We start from the raw sequence: 16986 nt of genomic DNA, 5'->3' as shown, positions 1-16986 counted from the left end.
ATAGTATTCAGATTTTAAGCAATCTGTTTTTGGGCTGCCAACAGGTCAAAGTTCAAAGACTTGACCTTTGATGATTCTAGCAAACTCCTCCGCCACTTTGTGGTCTAAAAACTTGAACTTTTAGATATAGGTTACTTGGATATGGCTCAGATATTTTAACTTGATTTGAGACCAAGGGGTCAAACGTGGAGTCAATTTAAAAAAAAAATGATCGCTGCGGTCTCTAGCAACTTTTTCTCTATGGTAGTTAAGGAAGCTTATTATATAGTAAGGCATTATCATGCATATGCACACTTTTTAATATATACATATGCATATAAAATTATGAACAGTACACAGAGCCCCCAAAAAGCAAAGCTGGTCTGCTAATATGTAATAAAAAATAAGTTATGATATGTAATAAGCAATAAATTATGATATGTAATAACGAATAAATAATGATACGTAATAAAGAATACACGGTAAACAATAATATAAGTAAAACCGATTATATTCCTGAATAAAAACAAATAAAATATAATGAATAATAAGTATAAATATGTAATACGCAATAATAATATATAATAATTTATGTAATTGTTTTATCGTAGATTATATGAATAACAAGTCATTACTGGGGTTGTACAGAAAGGGTTTATTCAGGTAAAAGGTACATACATTTCTAAGCGTCCATTGACAGCTTAGTACTAAATTCTGTCTCCCACGTGAGGAGAGTTTGCTTGTCTTTTTATAGACGTGAGAGTCCATTCATTTGAGGGGAGTTGGATCAGTCCATTATATCACCTTCCTCCCAAACTAAATTTTTCCCTTTGGTGGCTCTATGTGAAAAATGTCATACAGTACTTCAATCGGTACTTCATTGTTTTTAACTATTTCAATATATCGGGGTCTGAGTTGGTTTATATGTTTTTTTGTGGGAAAATGTCTGACCTTTTATAATGTAGACCATTCTTCCAATTCTTTTCGAGATTATGCTTTCTTCCCAAAAACTCTTCCCTGCCCTATAATTGTTGAAATAAATTTTATCCTCGTCCTTGTATATCTTGTATCGTACATTATCTTTTACACTTTTTTTTACCTTTTTACTTGGAATTAATCGGTCGAACACAGAGCGCACTTTTCTGGCAAACATTATTTCCGCTGGGGATAAATTTGCATTTGTATTCGGATTAGGCGTTATCCTGTACACAGCTAAACATTTCTGAAGACTTTTTTCTTCAATGTCGATGTTATCGTTCTTTTTTAACGCTCGTTTAAAAGTATCGACAAATCTTTCAGCTTGCCCGTTAGATCGAGGGCCAAAATTGGTGTTGTGATATGCTCTATGGCCAGTGACTCACAGTAGATCTTAAATTATTGACCTTTGAACATGGTGCCATTATCACTAACAATTGTTTTTGGTACGCCAAAACGCCCAAATACCTCATCCAACGCTTTTATTGTGTTTGCCGCTGTAGGATGTTCGAATTAAACAAATTCTGGCCATTTCGACATGCTATCTACTATTACCAGGTAATAATATCCTTTTATAGGTCCTGCGTAATCTATATGGATCCGCGTCCATGGTATATCTGTTTTAGGCCAAGGTTGCGTCTTAGTGGGCGGCGCTTTTGCTGCTAGTTGGCAACCCTTACATAATTTTATCATTTTTTCTATGTCCTGATCCATTCCAGGCCAGTACGTATATGCTCTCATTAGTGCTTTCATTCTGGAGATTCCAGGATGTCCCATGTGGAATTCTTTTAAAATTCTCTTCTGTAATACTTGAGGTATTACCACTCTATCTGCGTACATTAGAGTTTCAGCGCACTTTGAAAATGGAAAAACTGTTAATCCTTTCCTCTTCTTTTTTCCCACTTGTTTTTTTTTATTTATCTTGTTAATGTATTCATCTGTTCTTGCTGCTTTCTTTATTTCCTCAAGTGTTACCGGAAGTTCCCTAACAGTATTTATTAATATATCTGTTAGTTCATTTTCTTCTTTTAGTGCAGCTATAACAGTTTCTTCAAGTAATTCAGTTTTATTTGGGATCAACCTGGACAAACCATCTGCGTGTGCAATTGTGCTGGATTGTGGGTGTTTCATTTTAAAATTGTAGTTTAACAGAATCATGCTCCATCTTTGTAACCTATTAGCCGTATGAGTAGGAACTCCTATTTTGGAACCAAAAATCGATAACAAAGTTTTGTGGTCCGTTTCCAAGATAAAAAATCTTCCATGGATGAACCTATGAAATTTCCTCATGGCGTATACAATTGCCAGGCCTTCTTTTTCTATCTAACTATAATTTTTTTCTACGGGTAGCAAAACCCTTGAGGCATGAATAATTGGTTTAGTCGATCCATCTTTGAGTCTGTGTAGTAGCACAGCACCTAAACCGTATTCGCTCGCATCTGCTGCTACAATTAATTCTTTTTTCGGATCGTAGTGAGCTAGCATTAAATCCGATAACAGACATTTTTTAATCTTTAGGAATGCTTCATCACATTCTTTTGTCCAGAGCCATTTTTTATTCTTTTTCAATAATTCGTTTAAAGGTGCTCTTAGTTCATGCATATTTGGGATATAAGAATTATAATAATTTGCTAGTCTCAAAGATGACTGTAGCGGCACTATATTTTCTGGTCTAGGCATGTTTTTGATTGCTTCAGTCCTATTAGGATTAGGTTTTCTACCATTTCGATCAATCACTTGTCCCAAATATTCAATTTTGTCCATCCCAAAATTACATTTTTCGAGAGCCACTTTCAATCCATAGTTTGATATTCTCTCGAATACTTTGCCAATGTGGATCTTATGCTCTTCCACATTTTTACTTCTTATAAGGATGTCATCTAGATAAGCCATAGCAAAATTCAAACCTGCTAGTATTGTATCCATAATTTGCTGGAACAAATTTGGGGCTACTTTTAAACCAAAAGGTAAACGTTTTAGTGAAAATAGTCCTTTATGGGTATTTAACGTCAGGTACTTAGCACAATATTCCTGGACTTTTACTTGCCAATACGCTTCAGACAAATCAATTTTTGTAAAAGTTTTTCCTCCGCTTAACTTCGAAAAAATTTCCTCTGGGGTAGAAAGCGGGTAGTTATGCTCCTTGAGACAATCATTTAGACCTGTCGAAAAGTCCGCGCATACCCTGATTTTATTATTTTTCTTCTTAACGTAAACCGTGGGTGAAGCCCCTTCAGAGTAGTCCACTTTTTCTATTACTCCAATATCTTGAAGTCTCTTTAATTCTTTCTCTATAGTTTCTAATGCTGACTATGGAACCTTTCTTTTGGTTTGAAAACTGGTTTAGCTTCGTCCTTTAGTTCAAATTTCACCTCCGTTTTCGTGCAGCAACCCACACCGTCAGAGAATACATCTTTAAAGTCTTTTTTTTAATTCGTCAATAAACTTCCTGGTAGTTTATAATTATCTGAACCCGCCAGACTTACTTTATTGCAAAATGAGCTTTTGGATTTTCCCCATAAATTAAAAAGAATCATTAAGTCTATACCGAACAAATTAGAATTTTCCACGGTACGACATATAACGTGGTTTTCACAGCATTCTCCTTTAGAGACACATTGGTAAAAAAATTCACCCTTAAATTTTAGTTTATTTCCAGACACACCTCTGCCATTTTTTTTTTGTATTTTGTAACTTTGGAAACCCAATTTTCTTCCAAGTTACTTCGTCAATTATACTTATGTCGCTTCCCGTATCTAGAAGACAGTTCACATTACAGCCATTAATTTTAATTTCAATATATATTTTTTTATCACACCTAGACTCATTTTTAGAACCAATGGTCTTTATTTCTGCTTTTCGGTATGTTAATTTCCTGCATACCGTTGATTTATGGCCTTTTTTATTACATTTGTTACATATTTTGTATTTAAAGTAACACTCTTTCTTGAAGTGTTTTTTCCCCCACATGTCTTACAGGATTTTTCGTGTGCACATTTCATCACCCTTTCCATTTTTTTTCCATATTTTTTCTTAAAAAAAAAATATATATTTTCGTATCTCCGAAAATATGCCGGAAAAGTTAACCCATTTGTCGGCTCGTATACAAATTCGCATTTGCTATTCCTTCAGGAGTGAAACGACATTCTTTCTGCTGCGTTAAAATACTCTGTAGTATTTCGCTTCGCTTCAATTGTTGTTGCTGAAGTAATTCCATTTGCTTTTGTTGTGCAAACAATGCCGATTGCATAGTTCTAGTGAATTCCGCTAATTGCTCCATGTTAAAAAAATTTTTTTTTACATAACCATACAATTAAACAAAAGATTAACTCAAATGCCCTATAAATTCAATGAATTAAAAGCACAATTTCCTTCCGAAGAGAAGAAAAATAACTTCCAGCCGAATAAAACTTGAAATGGACACTTCTTTTTTTTTTAAACGTTCTTTTCAAAAAAATGTTCGCTTCAAAATGTCAATTTCTCTTTTTTTTATGACCGTAACCGACTGAAACACTTACTTTTAAAATGCTGGCTTTGTCGAATTTTTTTTTCTTCTTCCTTCTTTAGATTTCTTTTGTTTTCTGCTTGTTAATCTTCTTGTGTGCTTTTTCCTTCGCTTTGTTTTTTTTAGTGAGTTTCGTTCGAATTCTTCGTCGCCAATTGTTATATCGTAGATTATATGAATAACAAGTGATTACTGGGGTTGTACAGAAAGGGTTTATTCAGGTAAAAGGTACACAATCTCTAAGCCTCCATTGACAGCTTAGTACTAAATTCTGTCCCCCACGTGAGAAGAGTTTGCTTGTCTTTGCATAGACGTAACAGTCCATTCATTTGAGGGGTGTTGGATCAGTCCATTATATCAGTAATATACAATAATTAATGTTATGTAATCAGCAATACAAATTATATGTAAAAATCAATAAATAAGAAATTGAAATAGGATGTAATAGTCAATAATAGTTTTTTAAAACTATTTTTTTATATTCAATCTTCACACCAAACAAGGCAAGTTCCACTTTTTAGTAGGGGGCTATTATTCGGGGACAATTTGCGGGGGCATTATGGAGGGAGATGAGTAGAAAAAATTCACCGATCGACTGACTCGAGCAGAAGCCGAAAAATTATTTATCAGTTTTGGCGATGAAAAAACGTTTGAAAGGATGTGTGTAATGACTCATTCATACAAAAATATCGGTATAATAAAACGGAAAGGTATTGTTATAAGGGACATAAATAGGATACGAAACAGTATATAAAAGAGCTACCATTTTAAGGTAAGGCGTCTTGTCTTGTTTGCAGTCTAGTCTTACGTTTCAGTCTTGCAGTCTTGTTCTGCAGCCTTGCGTCCTTCCAGTCTCGTGACTTACACTCTACAAGTGTACTCCGGATAACCAAGCTTCCCAGGGATGAGCGTTTAGCTTTCACACGCTAAGTTCCTTTTTCTTTACCTTCATTTACATTTATCTTACTTCAAAAGTAAGTAGCCATTTTCTATTTGTATTATTGCGAAGTATCGATAAATCTTTTCGGTACGCATTCCACTCGGCATATTTTGTCATATTATTATATACCGTTGGACATGATATAACAGGCAGCAACTCTCGTCAGCCTGTGTTTATGCACTATGTCGTGCGTTATTATGGTGTTAAGTAATGCAACTCTTCCTCTTTCTATATTATCTTTCGTTTTTTTTTATCGGGTTGATATGCCGGCGTCCGTATAAAATAATTAGCTTCTAATGCATGCCAAAAGAAGACAAAAACAGATGTCTCTAGCCTACTCAAATGAATGCACGAAATTTACAAGTGTGTTACATATATACAATTGTTCAGTTCGATCTTATTACACAAAAAAACACGGCGGCGGTGGAGGGGGGCGTCTACTTCTCCCTAGATTTGGCTTAAATCTGAGATATTTGGCGCTGTCATTTGCTTAGTTCCCGGCCTTACACAGTGTTTCGGGGGTCTTAATCTTCCCTGATGGTGAGCTCCATCGCTCCCAGAGGCGATCCCCCCACCTACCGTTTTTGATGTGTTCCAATAGATGATAATGTCGTCAGCATAATTTTCTACGAATGATGAAAATATGTGATTTGGAAAATCCTTAATGTAGATCTAGAAGAGAGTCGGGCCCAGGATGGACCCCTGAGGGACTTCAGCATTAATATTGAGCGTCTGATTTCTGCGTATCATCAAATACTTTTATAAACCTATCAGAGAGAAATGATGTACTAATTGACAAGACATTTCACTCTATACCATAGCTGGAGATCTTTGGAGTAGACTTTATGCTATATCTTATCAAAAGCCTTTAGTATGCTAAAAGCAATTGCCCTAGAGAAAAAGCCTCTGGCAAGATATTCGTTAATCCTATGATATATAAGTGTAAGCGCATCTGCTTTTGATCTATCAGAACGTAAACTACATTGCATATAACTAAAAATGTTATTTCTACTGAAATGGTTCAATACAGATGTTATTTTTTTATATCTGGTATCCCTGTCAGGATTTTCTGTTAATAAACCATTCGGAGCCACAACACGTCTGAAACGCACCTACCTAACTCTTAATTAAACCCTATAAAAGTGTTAAATAAATTTTATACAGAAAATATATAGGGAAAAACTGGTCTCTATAAAATTATAATTTATATGAATGCATTAAATAATTCGTAGGCATGCATTAGTTAAAATAGATACTATGTATTTTATAATGTCTTGAATCATTTATTTGCTATGAATTGTGGGGCATATATTCTTAGCAACATCTTAAATATCGTGGATACTAAATTGTTTAAAACAATGTAAGATATGTGCTTAATACCGTAACAGTTACACATCCGCAGTGAAATGAAAGGAAACATGTTTTTAAAGTAATGTTATCGTCATAGAATCTATTAGTATTTAGTGAATATCTTAGAGACAGACAGAATTTTGGAATATAACGATTTGTCATTTATTCTCTCTTTATATATACAGATATATACATATATGTGTATATATACGTATATGTGTATATTAGAACAGGATTATTACATAATATATATGCACATACTTTAACTTTTATCTATCTATTTGTATTTCTCTTGCTTTCTCTCTCTTTCCCACCTTCTTTCTATCCATCATATATATATATATATATATATATATATATATATATATATATATATATATATATATATATATATATATATATATATATATATATAGGGCGAGACAGATGGTGGAGAGAGTTATGGTGAGTTTTAGGGAGATGGGCGAGCAAAAGGACATGGCAAAAGTAATAAAGAGAAGCGTGTTTGAAATTTATAATCAATGACTTAACGAGACCCGAGGGGCCTCCATTGTATTTCCGGTCTCGTGTTGCAGAGTGAACCTAATTTGTCCAATTTTTACACTCATTTATTCCTGACTCATGAATCTGATTCTAACGAAATGCCTTATTCACCAATCAAATAGAAAATTTTCCAAGCGAACACGTTCAGATTTGCGCTTAATAACGATGCCCTCATTACCGTCCAAATATTGCTCAGCGCTCAAACATATAAATTGATATTTCAATCAAGCATATATACATCGCATTTTACACGATTCTTTTCTTTTCAGGGCATGATCAAAGCGTATCAGCTGCTCATTCAAAATTGAATAGTAATAATGTAATAATTAGAGTGGGATCTTAACTATCATTCCCCCCTCCTCAGTGTAAAATCCTCCCACAAGAATAAGTCTGATATCACACTATTTTTATTCTCACATGGACGTAAAATCTAACCTAATTTCCAGGAACAGAGTTTCTGTCTTAAATACTTTTCATTCTGTGAGACATGTTACTCTTGGAATATTCGTACAATTTATAGCATATATGTTTTCAAATCTAATACTTATAAATATTAATGTCGTCTTGTGAATTGTTCATTAATTTTTTTAATATTATATTTTACACGGCACAGTGGAACTTGGAAATATTGTAACGTGGTCATTACACTTAAACCGTGCCGTTACATTTCCATCACACGGGCCCACACGTTGTCTTGTGCTGTCGTCAACGAAGAAACAAACAGAGAAAGATATAACAAATCCAACTCAGTATTTTTCAAGGTGAATACAAAAAAAAACCCCAGTAATTTCCGACAGCGAACTTCACTGTGTCGCAAAATATCACTGACGCGTTGAACATGCAGGTTGAGACGCACATTTACGCCCATGGCTTTGTCGTCTATTGCCTTTACACTTTTTCAACTACGCGGCGCTTTTTCCCCCTCGCCTCCCAAGAGTCAAATAACGTCCAATTGGCTCCTTTGCTGGACAACGTGCTGTACTTTCTTATTTTATGTTATGACGAAGCTTGCACATACCTACTAATTAGCGTATTGCTAAAACGATTGCCGCTAATTATATTCTCACTAGCCAGCTATCTGACGGCTGCTGCTGATTTCGTTCGACGACGCTTTGTTAGAAAAGGAGAGCACCAATTCGTTATGATAAGCGGTTACTATGTGAAACTTAATCTATAGGGAAAGCATGCCAAGAATTAAACAGCGTGATGCTTGTTTACATTGCCCATGCGCTTTGGCATGACAACACATCATGAGATGCAGGATACAGGGAGGGAATTCCAAAGACAGACAGTTCAACTGATGAGACTATTAGAATATTAGCGTGAGATATTATACTTTCCGGCATCTATACACTGAACGGCTGGGATTATGCTGCTTGTCGAGTTAATTGAGAGTAACTACGTCAAAATGGAACGAGTGCTAAGTTATCGTCATTAATTTTATAGTACCGTTCTATGATCAAACTGGAAATTCTTAAATGCTTTGCGACGCGATAAGAAGGGAATGTTTATCATAAAACTTTAAACCGATCTAGAGAGATAAATTTTTAATTTTTATTTTCCATCGTTTATTTTACAGAGTGGAAGCTAGAAAACGTTTACATGAAATAAAGATTGATTATACCTAACTGTTCACTGATGATGTCGATAAGTAAATAAGTCATTTCCACAATGATTGCAACGTATTTAGTATTTAAATATTTAGGTATCGTATTATGTAATATTTACTTTATAATACATTGCAATAGTCCGTAAATATTGCACGAGATGTTGTATTATGGACAAAAACCATTGTCAGTTTCTCTCGTAAATACCTTGTTTCTCATGTAGAGTGATATGGACCATGCTTCTTGCTGTTAAGTAATTAAAAGGAACGATAAATTAGTCCATTATTTCCCAGGGAGTTTCTCACGACTGATGATTTGTGTTAGCGGTTCGATAATTACTCATAAATAGATCAAGTCACGAAGTAAAACATTTAGCAGATATATATATATATATATATATATATATATATATATATATATATATATATATATCAACTTACAGATTAAATGGCAATGTAGTGACTATTGGACGCATAGTGGTTTTATAGTTTATGATACGAGATGAGTTTTGTTGATCTTTTTAAACTGTCGTGGAAGACTTCTTCTAAACGCGTTAAGAATACCTTCTTGTGTCCAAGGTAATAATTCTATTGATTACTTAGGTTGATACTTGATAAGTTTTATTTTTCCAGATTTTAGGGAGTTTGAGGGATGACGCAGAGTTATTTATTAGGACCAGTAACCACTTTCTTATAATTGTTCCAAAGTGTGTTACAATCTCTGTGGTTATTCCATCAAGGCCCGATGCCTTACCATTTTTTAGTTGAGATATTGCTGCGGTTATTTCGGCTTCTGAGAATGGTTCTAGATGGGCATTGCTGTTTTGCATGACGTTGCTAAGTTCGGCTTTCATTCTCTTTTGCAAGCCATTCTAAAACATGGAAAAGACCCCACATCACTTAAAAGCTACCGACCTATCTCCCTACTGTGCATTCTCTATAAACTACATGAGCGCATGATACTTGCCAGAGTAACAGAAACAGTGGGAGAACAACTCTCAGCTGACCAAGCTGGCTTTAGACCAGGTCGGTCATGTTGTAGCCAGATTTTAAACCAGACCCAATTCATTAAGGATGAATTTGAGACCAAAAATAACAGGCACTGTGTTTGCAGACCTTACAGCAGCCTATGACACTGTTAATCATAGGGCACTCATACTAAAAGTAGCCCAAATGATACAAAACTCAGCATTGGTGAGCATAATTGAATGTCTACTTAGTAATCGGCGTTTCCATGTTGAGATGGATGGCAAAAAGAGTAGATGGTTTATCCATAACAATGGCCTCCCACAAGGTTCAGTTTTGGCTCCAACCCTATTCAATATCTACACTAACGACCAACCACAATACCCAAATATAAATATATATATATATATATATATATACATATATATATATAAATATATATATACATATATATATACATATATATATATATATATATGCCGATTACCTATGCATCGCCACCCAGACAAATAGTTTTGACATCATAGAAGAAAGACTCTGATGCCATAGCAACTCTCTCTAGGTACTACAAAAAGTGGTACTTACATGCAAACCAAAACAAGACCCATGTTTGCGGCTTTCATCTTAATAATCACCAAGCAAATTGGAGACTAAGAGTCATGTGGAACGACAACCTGCTTACACATGAACCTTTCCCAGTCTACCTGGGGGTAACTCTGGACAGAACACTCTCTTTTAGAAAACACATTACCAAATTTAAAGGCAAGCTGTCATCACGAAATAGCCTTCTCAGTAAGCTTGCCACCAGCAATTGGGGTGCCACCCCCAAAACAGCAGCTCTCGCACGGTGCCATTCCACAGCGGAGTAGTGTGCTCAAGTATGGGCAAGATCATGCCATGCTTATAAAATTGATGTAGAGCTGAACAAGGTATACCGGACCAACTCCTTTGCCAGCTCTATACTGCCTAACTTGTATTCCACCACTACATATCAGGCGAGAAGTCATCACCAGAATAGAACGGTACAAACAGCTTAACGACCACATGCACTCACTGTTTGGCCACCAATCAATGAGGATAGGACAAAAATCTCGCAGTAGCTTCATCAATATAAAGGAAATCGATCTCCGGCAAGTTGCCTCCTATAGGATGGAACGATGGCGAGACTATAACAACAGGAATAAAAATGAAGCTCTACCAGACCCAAAAGAAACACTCCCCCAGGGTTCTAACCTTGGTAGAAAAAACTGGGTAACTCTAAATAGAGCCAGAGTCAAAGAAGGCAAATCAAAAGACAAGCTCCACAAGTGGGGCCTAGACACCTCACATTTATATCCATATGGAGAGGTACAAACGATGCACCACCCTAGGGACAACTGTCGATTGAGTCCTCATTGCTCAAACTAAGACATTCAGGAGGCAAACAGCACCACCATACGATGGGTTAATTTATTATGCGATAAGATATGATGATAATGATGATAAGTTTCATTTCATTTTTCAAGTATCTGTATACTAATTTACACTGAGATGAACTGCAATTTCCCGTGTGTAACTATTATGCACCAGATGACTTATTTTGTTGTAAAATTTCTGTGACGTATTTCTTCCCATAATGCTTTGCCAGTTAAGCGTCAGCCAACATTTTTATTAGCTAAGAATGTAAAATTCCATTTCTTTTTTTAAACCGAACTCGCCTGACATTCCTATTTTCAAACTTTACTATTTAAGCACGTATAGTCTATTCACCCTACATTGGAGTATCGACCTGATAAACATTCGGTTAATTAATTAATCAGAAAAAAAATTCCACATCGCGTATATGCGACAAAATAAAATAGAAATACACAACTAAAATTGCGATAAATATTTTATCTGGTAGATCCCAAGAATAACCTGATAATTAGTTTTCTCCATTATTTCGGAATTAAGGTAATTCAATTTGAAAATGCTCCCCGCTATTACGGGTTCCGAAATTATATAACTCTATTAGCAAAATTATTTATTTTCTTAATTATTATAATTAGTCAATATATTGCTTCAGCGGCGAATGTGTCTTAAGGCGTTAAAATGAACGCACGGCTATTTTATAATGTTTTAACGAAAGTCTTCCATTACTGCAGTGCTGAAATACTGCTGTATATTAAGTTTACAAGAGGGTTCTTGCCGGATTGTGAAGTTTGATTTCAAATGATTATTTTCAAATAAGTTTTACGTAATAAAACCATAACATAATAGTTACTATATAAAATAGCGTTTTCCCCTCTTGTAAAGCGTTTGAATTAAAATCGTTTTAAAACAATTGTTTTGCAGAACATTAGAATTCAAGATGGAGAAGAGGAAATTAAAAAAAAAAGCTAGCCTGAAAAAGTGCTGAAACAGCTCGCGATTTCAACTCACTATGTGGTTCAGAATAACTAAAAAAAATAGGCAAAATTCATTTTAAGAAAAGATTAGTGTGGTAAATTGCTTTTTCCATTATAGAAAAATATCCGTAGGTTAATTAATACAGAAAATAGCGTATGTATATATTTATTTGCGGACTGTTATACTCATCATCTGTCCATACGTAAGTAAAGTTAGAATGTAACGTAGGTAGATAATTTTCTTTTGCTTTATTTATCGTAGCGAGCCGCATGGTAAAACGAACACAGGGACACAGACAAGCACGGGATATATAATAGGAGTGAGAAGAGCGAGAGTAGGAGGGAGCCAGAGAGTAAGAGAGAAAGAGAGTGAAAAAGAGTAAGGGAGTGTCAAAAATATATACAGAGAGAGAGAGAGAGAAAGAGAGAGGGGAAAATATAGAGGAAATAAAATCTCTTATAGATACTGTTGGCGCCGTAAAATGTTTAGAGTTTTTTCAGCATGAGAATAAATGTAGAAAGCGAGCCTGCGCGCGCGAGAGAGAGAGAAGATAAAATTGTTGTAAATAATGTAGATAATAGTGAGAGAAAATATAGCAAAAGAGAGAGGGGGTGAGAGTAGGAGTAAGAAATAGAGAAGAGAGTTAGGAAGACTATATACAGAAAGATAGAGAAAGAGTGAAAGAGAAAGGGATAGAGGAAATAAAAATTATTGTAGAAAAAGCTGACACCGTCAGATGTTTTTTTCTTTTATTTAAGCAGAATGTAAAAAGCGAGCGAGCGAGAGAGAAAAAGAAGGAGAGAGTGGGAGCAAATAAGAACTGTGTAAAGTAGTGTTCACGCCGGGAAATGTGTAGTTTTGGGGGGGCATAGAAAGAAATGTACACAGCAAGAGAGAGAGAGAGAGAGAGAGAGAGAGAGAAGAAAAGTTAATAAAAACTGTTGTAGATACCATTGCTGTCGTAAAATGTTTTTTTTTTCATTTGTATCGGCATGAAACAAATGTAAAAAGCGTGCTAAAGAAAGAGAGAGGGAGAAGGAAATTGAGAGAGAGATGGAAAGGGAGAGAGGGAAAATGGTGTAGATACTTTTGACGCCATAGAATGTGTTTTCATTTCGGCTGAAATAGAAATCTAAAAACTGGTCAAGCGAACAAGAGAGATGAAAAAGAAATAAAAACTGTTGTAGATTGTATTAACGCCGTAAAATGTTTTTTCGGTATAAATACTGTACAAAGCGAGAGAGGGAATAAATACAACCTATTAGTGACGCCGGTTAATGTAAAATGAAAATGAACGAAAAATTTTAAATCGGTTTGTATGATTATTTCGTTAGGCCATTGGTAACGTCACCAATTTGGAATGCTGCATTTCCGGTTTCGCTCTAGCTGGTTGCATCTAAATAACTTTTATTTACTCAGAGAGCAAAAGGAAATGATTTCGACGGTATATTTGAATGGTACATATATTAAGCTGGTACGTATATAGCACAAAAGCGGATAAATAAAAAATAGTTTAGCAAAAACAAAAATTCGAAGAAAATATTCATGCAGTATATTCTCATACGCACATATGCAGCTCACAAGAGACATAACAGCGAACAAACCGGAAGTCCAAGACTCCAGTTTCACTCTAATTTGGGGTCATTAGTTAGACATATCTGAACTTGGGATTCGAAAACCAACCCCCTTTCATACGAGGCGAGCACTCTGCCACCTGCGCAAACGTGCCACACACACGAGAGTCAATTAACTAAAACTGAACAATCAAACCGCGGTAAAATCCGACTATGTAATGTACTTACTTCGTCTCGAACAAGGGATGCTGTCATCAACAAACTGGAAGTCCAAGACTCCTGTGTGCTGCGACGTTGTTTCGCTGTGTAAATAATGATGCACACACCTACATGATGATTGCAACGTCTTGTCAGACGAGTGCCACTCCCTCAGACATTTAAAATCCATGAGCCCAAATGTCTGAGGGAGTATCTATACAAATATGTTGATAAAGAGTCTTAGCTTTGTACGACAGCTAAGTCTCTCTCTCTCGGTTCAAAATGTTGAGATCCAGCAACAAGCAAGAGCAAGATAGCCAGAAACAAATTAAACTGCAGACCAGCTTAATGCGGGTACTGGTCTTCCACTTTATGTTTTTTTTTAAATCAGAGATTTGCTTCTCCTAGAAAGGTTGCCTTCACCACGGCTTACGGGAGCCCTCTCTACCCCAATACACATACACACACACACACACACATATACACGGTGCTAGTTGGCCGTTGACCCAGAAAAAGAGTCCATTCGCCCTTTGGAAGGTCTTGTTTTTAATCCTCCAGGGAGACTAGCCGCCCTCCTCACCAAACAAGTCTGGTGGGGGTTAACATAGCGTTCTCATTGAAGTGCACCATTTACGTTTCGTGTATAACATAAAAGGATTCCGTGTGCGTATGATTGTCTCTAATATAAAGGGTTGTGTGTTTGATTATCATAAAGGGAATCGTGTGTGTGACATGTATTTTCAGAACCTACCTTTGCTTCTTCGATGTTGGACCATCTGGAAATTTCTGATCCTGGAGGGAGACTTGATACCTGTTTGACGAAGATTTATCACTCCAAGACGATGAATGGGTTTTATAGTTTTTATTTCACTTTCCCCAGAGGTCCTGCAGGAGGTGGAAGTGAAATCGGCCTGTGTGAGTTCTTCTTCTACACACGTGAGCGTTCGTCCCCTTCCCGTGGAGAGGAGGAGACAACGGGAAGCCGTCCGTTGTCTTCTGTGTCCAAATCAAATCTCACAGATCTATCCAACCTGACCACGTCACTCATACGTAATCTGGTCAGCTGACCGTCGGTTCTGGTAAACGTGTCTACACTCCACGTTTACTCACCTCCCTCTCTCTCTCTCTCTCTCTCTCTCTCTCTCTCTCTCTCTCTCTCTCTATCTCTCTCAATCCATTTTGTAACAGGGGAACCAGTTTAGTCGCCGGTGACCCGACCATGAGGCAGGTAGTACTGGGTTACATGGTACCAGTAGCATATCACATGACCTGGCCTATACATACATAGAAATATATACACACACACACACACACATATATATATATGTATATATATGTATATATATATATAATTATGAGGACAATAGAAATAGTATTCCGACGAGAAAGCGAGGAGAAAACGGAACCAACTTTTTATATGCCCATCATGTTTCGTTTTTATGCAAGCCTTCCTCTAGATGAATACATTGCAGAAACTTTCGATTTATTCAACCATAAGAAGTGTAACGTTTTATTACAAACACACAACAAAAATAAATAAATAACTCGGTTATACTTTCCTTTTCTAACTAAAATGTTTCTCGCCCGTATTCTCCCATTTCGATGGCACTTAAGAAGTCTCTCTGCCACATGTTCATCTAGCCTGCTCCCATACTTCCTTCCTCAGACCGCATGCTGACTGCAGCAAGCAAATTCTCGTCTTCGACTTTACACGTCCATTTTCTTCGACCCGCACATTGCTTCTGCCGAACAATTGGTGACATTTCTTTGTTCATTTTTCCCTCTCGTGCACACTTCCTAATTTAAATATGCGCCTTTTTCGGCTACTACTGATGGTTATCTCTTCGCTAGCCAGAAGTGATTCGTTTCTGTTGATATTTTATAACGGTCCCATATCCACTATATTACAGAAACCTCATGGGCATGTAACTTAGATAATTACTTCTCGCTCTCTTTATATATATATATATATATATATATATATATATATATATATATATGTATATATATGTATATAATTTCTGTAGAAATATATTTTCTGCTAATATATATCAATCTTGATTTAAGAAGCTCAATGTAATTACAGAGCAATAAAGAGAAAAAGTGACAAAAAGCAATATTACAAAATTCGTGATGTTAACTATCTTATAGATTAATAAAAAATAGGAATAAATTATACGATGGTCACCATCACGAATTTTGAAATGTAACTTTTTGTCATTTATTCCCTCTCTCTCTCTCCCTCTGTGTATATATATATATATAGAGAGAGAGAGAAAGAGAGAGAGAGAGAGAGAGAGAGAGAGAGAGAAGAACCCCATTTTGGAGTATTCTACGGAACAATAAAAACCGTTTTTATAACTCTACTTTGCAAATCTGTTTTTCTTCTTCTTCTTCTTCTTCTTATATATATATATATATATATATATATATATATATATATATATATATATATATATATAATTGTATGTATGTGTATGTGGTTGGAGACGGAGGGACAGTGCACACAGACCGAGAAAGTAGAATCATTCCAAATACTTCATAAAGATCATAATTCATTCCAGAAAATCCTAATCCATTTTACATTGAATGTATACTGCCTTCTGATATGTGATTTCATAGAACATATTTAAATCCTATAGAATGTCAATTGGCTTTTTAAATGTTTGGCGTCAGAGATATCGCTTAAGAGTTCGATCTGCAGTTATCTTTGTAGCCTATTTACGTTAAAATGGTTCAGGTGTTTGACGTGTCTACTAGTGACAGTCTTCGTCCCACGTGTATTGCGGCTTTTACGAACAAGTTACCTATCAAGACAGTTGTAAATTCAATGATTTTCCCTTTCGGTGCGTTTCCTTACTTTCTCCCATGGGTGGCGCTGGTTTCGCCGATCGTCTTCTGACCTTCCAATCGATGCTGACAGGTTGTGTGACTATGCTCCCAAGACAGACAAATCACTAGACTCTCTCCAGATTCCATAGGT

This window comes from Euprymna scolopes, chromosome 27 (assembly GCF_053919585.1).
Source record: "Euprymna scolopes isolate OS-2025 chromosome 27, ASM5391958v1, whole genome shotgun sequence".
NCBI lineage: Eukaryota > Metazoa > Mollusca > Cephalopoda > Sepiida > Sepiolidae > Euprymna > Euprymna scolopes.
Note: the sequence above shows the minus strand (reverse complement) of the source record.